Raw genomic sequence first — 11,479 nt, 5'->3', positions numbered from 1 at the left:
ACACACACACACACACACACACACACACACACACACACACACACACCTTACTGTGGAGCAGGCACTAGGACCTGCAGCACTCTGCAGGCAGGCAGGCAGAGCCTGCAGCCTCTGGGACACTTCTCACTTACTTTCAGAACAATTTTCAAACAAGTGCAAGGCTCAGAAAGGACCGTTTGGGATAATTGAAAAAGAATTTGTTCTTCCCCTCCCTGGCATCTTGTGGAATTGGACACAAACTGGGATATATTTCAGTGATCCTCGGGCGTCATACATCAGTGGAGAGAAGAGAGAGCTTTTGCAGAGGTAGAGGACTATTTTTACCTTCACCTACATTGCATGCATCTACAGGAACTTACTACTCTTTCAAATAAAAAAGCAGTAGTTTTACATGTTTTGCATAACACTAACCTCATATGCACAGACATTTTTAGAATAGTTTTTAGATGTGCAGCTTTCAAGTTAGAGTGAAACCTCTGTTAACTTGGTGGGAGAGAAAGTGTGTGAAAGTGTGAACAAGGTAAACTTTTGCATGCAACATTTGTATACCTTCTGTATTTATATTTCAATATAGTTACCTGCCGAGGACTTGGTTAAAGTCATGTTTTAGAAGGCTAATGAGGGTTTAGGGCTGAAGATCAGACCCAACAGCAAACTGATCATCTCCTCCATCCCCTTCAGAAACTGCTGAAGCTTAGCCTCGGGCTCATCAGGTTACAATAGCACCGATCAGACCTGCACTCACCTCCTTGGGCTAGGTGATATTCTCAAAGCATTCCTGTTTTTGTATTTGGATAGCATGTTGGGTCCAACATGAATCAGGAGCTAGCCGCAGGGTAGTTTTACTCAAATTATGTGTGCCACAGAGTTAAAAACAAATTATTGCATTCTTGACATAATAGCAGGTGATTATACTCGAGAAGACTTGCTATGCTATTTTGATAGGTAGCCTACTTTTTTTCCATACTCTGTATTTCTCATTATGGAATAGGAATTCAAACACACGTTTAAAACTACGCATTTTGGACACATTCCAGTATATTTCCATGAACTAATTTGCACTTTCCAGCATTGAGAAAAATCACTTCTAGGCCTACGTGTTCTAGATGTTTGTGTGAGTGTTTAATAGTTTCAGAGTCTATCGTTGGTTTACTGACAGAGAGAGGGTCTGCATTTGAGCTACATAGTAAATATGGGAACAGAGCTATTCATTTATAAACTAAACCATATGGCTGTTATCAACTGGCCAGAAAAACAAACTGCACAATCAATAGGGAGGCTTCTTTGCACTCAAACAAAAGAGCCAGTAGTCAGTTTACAACGACAAAGAGAGCGATGAAGTCGGAGTGTTGAAATCCAAGGGGGTTGAACCAAAGGTAGGATGTTAGTCTCAGTGCTTAATTAAGAAAAGGAAATAACACGTGCAGTTTTCATTTTATATCTCATATATCCATGCTGGTATCTGTGGTTGGTCTCAAGTTTGTTTTTGTTTTTTTACAGCAATCTTCATCAACGGCAGCTTCGTTTCTAGGCCAATTTTGCTCTTTGCGATAAAGGGCGGAGATTGTCATTAGTTCTTTTGAGGCATCTTTAAAGTCCTGGTCACTTGTTCAATGCTGCCTTCAAAGGGAACTTGCGGTTGATTTTTTTGACTATGCTTGGCATTTGTGGTTATACTTCTAACTGGAAAAAAAACAGTGGAAACATGCATGAAATTATACAACAAAACTTACACTTTAAAGGCTGTGTGTCATTAATATGGAATCTACTTCTGAACAAAGTAAAGGTAACCACATTTGATTAAATGAAAGCACATTTTTAGTGTAGCTGATTACTTGAACATAGAGTAATGAAATATCCCTCCCAAACTAAGATGCTTATTAAAGTTTCTGTCAAGTTGTTTTAGTGGAATCTGCATAATTATTAACGGTTAATCTCTTGATTATCTTTTTAATTAAATCATTAAATGTTTAGCCTATAAAATGTCAAGTGTTCAATTGCTTGTTTCTCCAAGCAACCGTTAAGAACCCAAATATATTGAACCTACAATACTTAAACCGATAGGTTGTCACATTTAACAAGCTGAAACCAGAGAATGTTTGAGAGCAAATTAATCTAAAGAAATGTGAAAGTCAAAGTCTTTTTTTAATTAAATGCCAGTTGCCTTAAAATAGTTCAGCACTACCACAAACCGTCCTCTCCTTAACCCATAACGGATGTGCTGCCCAGCAAAAAGAATACATTCCTATCCATGCTTAACTATATGTGACTAAACAGTAATTATCAGCTTGACCAAATACTGCAGACTTATTCTTAACAATGTACATTATATAGAGTATAATTATTAGTACCATTTGCCAAGGAGGTTATGTGTCCCATTGTGTGTGTGTGTGTGTGTGTGTCACAATTATCGGATCTGTTCACATTTTAATATTTTTCTCATTTTTGTAAATCAAATTTGATGTTTGCATCAATGTTAGACTCAAGCTGAAAGGGGTTGAGGTGGGAGATGGAAAAGAGACTGATCTTTCGCCATCTCTTCTGGTATGCAGAGCAACACTGTACATCGGTGGAGCTTTTCCACTACCCAGCATTCCTCATTGCTGAACAATCTGTTCCACAGGTGGATGAACAGGGTCCAGACCAGACACTGACTTTTAAAGACAGGTTACAGATGCTGTATGGTCCATGTGGAGTAGAACCATGGAGTAAAGATTTCAGCATGGCTAAAAAATAAACCCATTTGTGCTAAGAGTCATCCATCTGCTTTGGACAGTTCTTTTTTATTCTCCTTCTTTTCCATTCGTCAGACAGACAGGCATCTGACTGTTTCTCGGTGGTTCTGTTTTGCTGTGTTTTGTTGGAGATGTAATGAGGTCCACTCATGCCTTGCAAGATTTAAATGTAAACCATTGACAGAAAAGCAACTCTAGAGTTAGATTAACTTGAATCAAGCAATAGATTTACATCTGGTGGTTGTTTTAATGAGACGGTCATCCACTACAAACCTAAGGGGTCTTTACATGATTACACAATCAGGCAGGTTACAATCCCCAATTATTTCTTTCTTCTTCATGTTTGTTTTTAAAGTGCGGGTAAAGGAAAATCTGAAAATTTGTTGTCAGAATGTTAGAAAATACTGCGTAAATGCTAAATTGTGGCGTTCGAACGTTAAAGTGTTTTTCACCAGTTCCTGTGTTCTGGATTTTTCGGGGAGAGAGAGATTGTATTCCAAACGAGCTGCCATTATGGTCTGTTTTAAAATCCGGGAGCAGATGCATGTGGTCTTATGGTTTTAGGTTTCTTGCAGAGCAAGCAGAGGAGTGTTTAAGTTTAGTAGCAAAGATATTTTTATTATATTAACACCCATTTTTCAGCGTGTCTGTTCCGCTGAACGCAACGCATCAGAAGAAAAGAAAAGTTGCAATAGTCCATCAATGAGCTGCAGATTTTGCTTTTCAAAAACTTGCACATATGTGGTAAAAGGGTATAAGAAACAAGACTGTCTTGGGATTCTTATTCATAAGCCTATAGTGTCACTCACCCTTATACAGCCGGTTACAGTGCCATCTGGTGGAGATCTCAATACACCACAAACAGGCAAACTGGCCAATACTCTACTCTACAAAGCTACCATGTCTGCTAATAGAACTAAAATTACCTCTTGCTTTATCATTGCTTGTTGATGATTGGTATATGAGGCTAAAATTGTGATTGGGGGGGGGGTTATCTCTAATGCTTTGAGCTCTATCGCTGTGAAGCGGCCCTTTTCTTCTTCTCAGGGTGTGTGCTGTCCTGTCCTAGACTGTGTGTGCTATTGGGTTAGCTGCTAACGATGGTCTGTTTCTGCGGGGGTGCTGTGCTATAGACTGCGTGTGCTACCTTTTAGTACATCCAGCCATCCATCCATCCATCTTCGTCCACTTATCCGGTATCGGGTCACGGAGCAGCATCTCCAGCAGGAGACCCCAAACTTTCACCTCAACTGGCTCCTTTTGCGAAGGAGGAGCGGCTTTATTCCGAGCTCCTCACAGATGACTGAGCTTCTCACCCTATCTCTAAGGGAAACACCAGACCCCCTCCTGAGGAAACCCATTTTGGCCTCTTGTATCTCGTTCTTTCGGTCATGACCCAACCTTCATGACCATAGGTGAGGGTAGGAACGAAAACTGACCGGTAGATCGAGAGCTTTGCCTTGTGGCTCAGCTCTCTTTTCCTCACAACTGTGCGATAAATTTAAAGTAATACCGCATCTGCTGTGCCGATTCTCCGACCAATCTCCCGCACCATTGTCCTTTCACTCGTGAACAAGACCCCAAGGTATTTAAACTCCTTCACTTGGGGTAAGGACTCATTCCCTACCTGAGGAAGTACATTAACCCCATTTGCAACAAGAGGCCATCACACCCATGGCAGGGCGCTGTAAAGATATATAGCTAGTGAAGTAATTGCGTTTTGTAGGTTTTTGCGGGAGCTCAGTGATCTATCGGGGGTTAACCATTGATAACGCTGGTGGCCATACTCAACACTTTCTCAGCAGCGCCACAATGAATGCTTCTAGAACACTGTCTTTGTACCAAACGCACAAGATAAATAACTAGTGTGAAGTATTCACAACTTTAATTTTCCACTGCATACAATTAACTTCCTCTTCCCGTGAATGCGAAGTCAACCCCCATCTCTCTCCCCCTTTCATGCCTATCCACTGTCTCTATGTAATAAAAGGGAAAAGGCCCAAAATAATCTTTAACAAAAAACTGTTACATTCTGACATGAAAACCTGGCAAAGATTTAAGTAGGGCTGGCAGGAGCTAATAAATATTGATGAAGGCAGTTTTATGGTGAGCCGCTGAAGAGCACAGTGGCATAACAATGTAGCCAACTACTTTACATTCTGCCTATTTTCACACAGAAGAAACACCTGGTCCATTACTGCAGTGGGAAAACGTCAAGTTAAGTTAACTGCATTCCATTGTGCAATCCTGTATAGTATAATTACGATTAAACAGTGAGTCTTAAAATATATTCAATCAATCTATTGAAAAACTACCGTTACGTACCATGTTTAGGTATCTTAATACACAAAGTGAATATTTTGATAATTGTCCTCTCCTGTTCCACAAAAGAGCAGGACTGTAATTGCCTACAATTACGGAAGCTTGCGTTATTCCTACCTTCACTGGCATCAAACCTGATTGGCCACCCGTCATGTATAATTGCATCAGTATCTGTCCTTCCATGCAGACATGTCCCATCATCTCTTGCAGCCTTAGGCACAGTTCAAGGAACATAGTACCCACGTACAATACATGTAAAGAAAATCAAGCTACTGTTTAAATCTACTGTTGCACAAAGACTGTTAACTCTCTTTAAAACTCAGCAGGAGCACTTCTCTCTGGTATTACAATTGACTTTAATATAAAAGACAGTGTAAAAGTAAATTTTTTTAGAGGATAAGCAGCAGAGATACAACAAGTCTGTCCCTCACATTAAGCTGTGTTGCCTCTCTCCACTGAAGTATCCCTGCAAGCAGGAGTACTTCCTCCTTAGAGTGCTAGTTACAATAAGGCTGCACACAGTGGGAACAGTGAACCACTCTCCTCATCCTGCACGCCAACTACAACTCAACTATCCGTCTGTAACTTTAGCTCTTTCAGACACAGCGGACTGTGTTATTGTGAGAAGGTAACGAATACCAATAACCAATGCCCATCAATGAGTTTCTCAAGTATCCACATTTGTATTCTGACTCCACTTTTTAGTTCCATAGTAGGTATAGGTGCTAATTACAATCTTTTTGATTTGAGCCAAATCCTACAAACAAATAAGACAAAAGCCCAGACGACCACTAAAAAGGACAGGATACAAACAGTCAACATCAAAATATATATATTTCTACATACACACCGCCGCTTCTGTGGTGCCGTTTTATTTACCTTCCATAAAAGCAGGGGTGAATGTATTTGGAGAAGGTGTAACCATAATATAAGCCAGGGATAGGGAAAGTTGCAGTGAGGAAAACAAAGGCTGCAGTAAAAAAGAGCCACAAAAAGGTGTTAGGGTATGTGAGAAGCTCTTTGATTGGTCATAAAAGGTGCAGACGTATCACACGGTCAGTGAACCAAGACTTTAAAACAATCAATTTGGAAAGGGGTTGCCACAAAATGTCAAAGCAAAGATGGAAATAAAAGCCAGAAAAAGGAAACGAAGACGTTTTTACACAAGGTGATCGTTAAGACCAATTTCAGACTGTCTCGTACTTGAAGCTGCTGCACAAAGAATTTAAACAGAGTCGGCACTTGACAAAGTCCAAAGCCAATATGTGGTACTCAACTGCATATAGACTTTCTGCTAACTTGCTATGATCCTCTTTGGCCCCTGTGCATCCTGGTTTCCATTTAGTGAAACTGAAAACAACAGTATTTGGGTGAGACATAAAAGAGTAGACCACAACTCAATATTTTACAAAACAACACTGCATTGTTCTAATACCAAGAATATATTGTGGACAATGTTTTCAGATTAACATGCTGTCTGACAATGAGCTGTTCCTGTGTAGTACTGCTAACACCAATAGCAATAAACAGAAGTGTAGATAAATAAGTCCTCTTCAGCATTTCTACAGCAAAAATGTCTTAAATGGTCCATCATTTTTAAGGATATGCATGATTTTTAACACAACAGTAATAGATTCCTCAATGTCAGCAGAGTATGGACAGAGGAGGATGTAAAGGTCTGGCCAAATAAATTCCCTTAAGTAAAGAGAGAAATGAAAGCAGTAATGTTTCCCACACAGATTAATTTGTGGCGGTGCGCCACACAATCATCACCGGCCACCACATGCGTTTTGTTATGAATTGTTTTTATAACACAGCTGCATTTCCTTCCCCTGCGCTCCTCCGACTCTCATGTCACTCACGCGTCGGACACACGGACACACACACAGACACACGGACATGCACACACACACACGCACACGCACACAGTCAGTGAGTCAGTCAGTCAGTCAGTGTGTTAATGTTGGAGTCCCGACCCAACCCTTGGCAAACAAGCAATTGCGTCTTCTTTAGAAAGTTAACTAGTCGCAAGTTTGCGGTAAAATGCAGTTGGGTTGTCGAGGTCAAAACCTTATATGTAGCAGCTGTGAATCAAATAAACTTTTTATAAATAATGTTATGTCATTTTTTTACTCTTACACCAGATTTTTGCTGCTTCCATCCAGACGAGGAGCCCATTGAAAAGTAATTTTCCGTGACTGGAAAAAGGCCCGTGTTGAGCCTGAACCGGGGCTGTCAGTGTGAAACAGAGCTGAACAGTCCGACCAGTGTAATACGTTGTAAGCAATTTGTTTACAATATTTCCAGGCTGTAACCAGTGCTGCTCAAGAAGAAAGAGAGATGTGTTAGGCATTAAAGAAAGACATCCAACAGCGTGTCCTCCTCAGTTTTTGATACTTGTTTGTTACGAAAATAACTAACATTCATCTGACATTTATTTTTTAAAGATCGACACGGGGCGCCGGGCCCCCAACTCCCCCCCTCCCCCCACCCTCCTTCGAACCACCAATTGCTTTCTAATCTGTGGGAACGACTGAAGCAGCTATTCTGTCCAAGCCCTATCTGAGTTGGCAGCTGCCGTTGTAATGTCCTCCAATAATTGAATTGGCCATATTCTAGAGAAAAAAAAAAAAAACATCTGTGGGGTTGCACTCATTATCATCAGGACAACTTGAGACAGCACCAAGTCATCAAGGCTGTTTCAACTCTTGTATGGGCCAAAGTTAATTCCCAAGTGGATGTGAAGTTTATCTCAGGAGACTGGGGTCTGCCAAGATTTGATCACAAACTAAACTTTCAACACATTTTTGAACAACACACAGACTGAACCTTTTGAGTCATTGTCGTAAAAGTTTATTTAACAAATTTGGAGTCCCTGAGCGGAGCCCGTTCCTCCGCTGAGCCTGTTGTGTTTACTCAAATGTTGTATAGAGACTGGGGTCAGCTGTGTTTCCTCAGCGCAGTGAGCTCAAACAGCCATCAGTGAGTAATGAAACGGTCATTGTTAAATCTGACATTTATCTCTCAGTCTACCCCCATTTCCCACCCGTTTCAATTGTTATCAGCCACTTTGGGGACACTGTGTTTTATCTAAAAGAATACATTTCTCCATCTTACATTTAAATTGTATATGTGATTGTCAAGCATTGTCAACAAGTTAAATTCTCATGTACAATTAACATAATAAAGATCGGTATTTGGCATCTATGTATTGTTGCAGTATTGCGATGGAAAATTGAATTGAAACGTGAATTGGTTTGGGTTAAAATATGTACGTTTGTAATGTAACTTAAGTTACAAATTGTAAGTTAAGTATGTTACGTAAGTCAGCGTTTCGACTTTTGGGTTTACAAAGGACACGAACAGCGGCCTCCTGGGTGAAACTCCTACATTTGTATTGTTTGTTATCTCTCTATGGTGATCCAGCATACCAATAGATCACAACGGCCTAATGAGCCAATTAATTACAAATAATACGGCTGATAACATTCAAAGCTGGTCAGTTTGAGTAATACTAAGAAAGATGTTTTGCACTTTATGTCCGGGACATTATTTCTCAAGCTGTTTTCACTTTTCTATGACGTCATGAAGTTCAATAGATTTAGTTGCGTGTGATCTGCAGTATAGTCTGTAGTCAACAGGAAGTAAGACCTTTTGTGGAAACTAATCAGTTTATAAATGCTAAATAACAAATCTTCATAATAATGTCTGCAGATTGTGTATCCTATCACAGGAAACAAACAGTAGACTTCTATTGTCATCTAGATGTTACAAAAAACAAAATCTACTCAGTGATAACTCTGAAGTTTCTAACTGTTGCATCACTAAAAGCATTGGATGAAAAAGTGAAGACCCCAGTCTCTGAGCCTTTGCTGACTAACTGGCCCCTCCCTATGTTTCCTCTTTGGCTGCACTCAGTTTGGTCTCAGTTTGGACACGATGGGGTCTTTAGGTCTCAGTGCCAGGCAGACTTTCACACATCTGCATTAAATCACAACTGACTGCTAGCAGAGGCCCCATTTCTCAACCAAAGGTCATTTCTAGTTGAAAAAGGTTTCCCACATAGTTGTCTTATAAAGGTAAAACTGAAAATTGTATCAACTAGATGCAACAGGACGGCAATCAGGAAAAAAAGTGATGTGCTTCAATTGCATGCTATTATCCCCTTTAACATTATTCCTTTGACTACTTGCCAAAATACAAAATAAGAGATCTCACTTCCCTACGACTGGAGGACAAGCTGAGGCAAGTAAGCAAGGCTCTTAAAAAGGTAACTTTAAGTGTGTTGCAATGTTCACATGTGCTGAAGCAGACTACGCGATACCATGTGTTAGCATGTCTACTAGCATTTGGGAGGTAACCGCAGTAAGAAAATTGCTATTTGCAACCCAATTGACATGGTGGAATATTTCATAGTGGTTTTTGCTTGTATCCGTAGAAAGAACTGGGCGTTAAAAATGTCACAGTTTCCATTCTACAGTCAGCTCTTTATTCATTTTGACTTATGAAGAAAATAAATCACTGGGCAAAATCTCACATGTAGTAACGTTCCTGTGTCTTCCTGCCTGTCCTTTTGTGTCTATGAAATCACCGCAGCAGAGCTGCGTGCATGGTTAATTGATGGATTCCTATCCATCAATTAAGATGTGAGCGGCTCAAGAAACAGGACATACTGTAACAACGACAGAGGCAGAAACCTGACGCAGCAACTCAACTCTAATTATAGTGGCAAGCAGCAATACTGTGACAGGCTAGCAATTTAGTCACAAAGCGGAAAAAATGATTTGAAAGTTGTTGTTTTTTCCAGAAATGATCGTCAGGGAGTGCCAGTTGAAACGATTCATCCTCCCGGTAATTAAGAGGTTTATCAAAAGATTTTAAATTCAGGTGATTGGTACAAAGTTACATTACTTTAAAGTCTGCATCACTTTGATATCCGGAATGTTGAGTACAAAATCCACACAATCTCACAGAGATGTGATATCATTGACAATATTGAAAATAATCCTTCTGTTATGTAAAAACTAAATGAATGGAATTCGTCACAAGTCATCTACTACATGTCATCTGCCTGTCGAACGTGCGTCACTTTGTAACACATAAGAACGTTAGTCTCTATCTATCCATAGTAAGATAAGCTTTATTTCTCTCTGTCTACTGTACATTGACAAATTCATGTAAAAAATATTTGGTCTCAACAACTGTCAAAAAACGCTCAGTTATGATGTAACCTTGGTTCTCTGAGTGAGGAGACTATCTCTCCGCCATAAATATGGAATAAGTAACAGTATAACTGTTAGTTATACAGGAGAGAAGATGAGAGAAGAAAACCTTTCAGTGCTCGGTTTTCATTTTATACTTTCAGTTGAATAAAGGACAATTTTTTCGAGTATTATTTCTCTGTAAAATTGTGTTAAAATCTCGTCTCGATCCCGTGAACCCAATATCGTATCTTGTTTCGTGAGCTGCATGTTGTCACACCCCTAGCAAATACACACATTATTTTTCACTTTTGTTAACAAAGCAAGATAGGGTGTTTGCTGCATTCATGTGATGTCAAAATAATCTGAAAATTCACACCGCTTCAACATTAGGGAAGTAGGGAATGCCTTGGTAGTTATTGGGCATGCATTTTAGTTATTTGTAGAATCTAATTCATTGACTTAATCGTTTTTACTAGATTAAATGACAATACAGTTTTGGAAGGAAAGAAAGAGGGCAAAGAAAAGAAAGACAGAAAGCTTAAAAATACAAAGTAGTTTACAACCTCATCAGTGTAAAGACAATAATATTAATGTATTTCATAAAGATCCCCACATTTTACCGTGGCTGTCACTGCAGAAACATCCGAGTATGAGGGCTAAAATTCAGCACAAAGCTATGCAGTTTTGCATGAATGACCACAGCAGCGTAATGAGCAGCATGTCATTCAAAGCCCATTGGTGGCTTTCAGATAAAGTCACCTGCACCTCCCTTCCTCTTTGAATAAAGGCCAGCCATGGTGGATCAGGTTACTAGAAGGGCTGTGTGACTTTTACCATATGAATGAAGCCACAGACATTTTTTTTCAAAGAGAGCTAGATTGTTCATGGTCTACAGACTGGATTGTGTGCCACGCCACCCCAGGCTGCTTGTCAGTTATCCCAGACGGGGGTCATTAAACTTACTCCATTAGAGCTAATGAGTTGTATGCCAGTGTTTGTGGGTGGCCTCTCCATTCAGGGTTAACAAACCACAAAACAGATTGAGTTCATTCGCACTGGCAGGGGAAGAACGGTTTGTCTGCCTGCACTGCCTACCTGCATCTACTGGAGCCTGGAACAAGAAATGTCAACATATCGACTCACTCTCAACAAGCAAACACCAAGCTCAGAACGACAGGCTCGGCCCGACATAGATTGAAGGGGACAAGTAAAAACTCC

General features: G+C 40.1%; 1 protein-coding gene across 1 annotated transcript in view; it reads left to right on the top strand.

Moving 5' to 3' along the window:
* The first annotated feature begins 52 nt into the window (after positions 1-52).
* The window catches only part of ngfb (nerve growth factor b (beta polypeptide)), a 22,910-nt gene continuing 11,483 nt past the window's right edge, over positions 53-11,479 (top strand). Inside the window, exon 1 of the mRNA XM_034870376.1 lies at positions 53-306. The gene's annotated coding sequence lies outside the window, so the exon portion shown is untranslated. The remainder of the gene's footprint in view (positions 307-11,479) is intronic.

Source organism: Etheostoma cragini, chromosome 4 (assembly GCF_013103735.1).
Source record: "Etheostoma cragini isolate CJK2018 chromosome 4, CSU_Ecrag_1.0, whole genome shotgun sequence".
NCBI classification, from domain to species: Eukaryota; Metazoa; Chordata; class Actinopteri; order Perciformes; family Percidae; genus Etheostoma; species Etheostoma cragini.
This window is presented reverse-complemented; position numbering and strand designations above follow the sequence as displayed.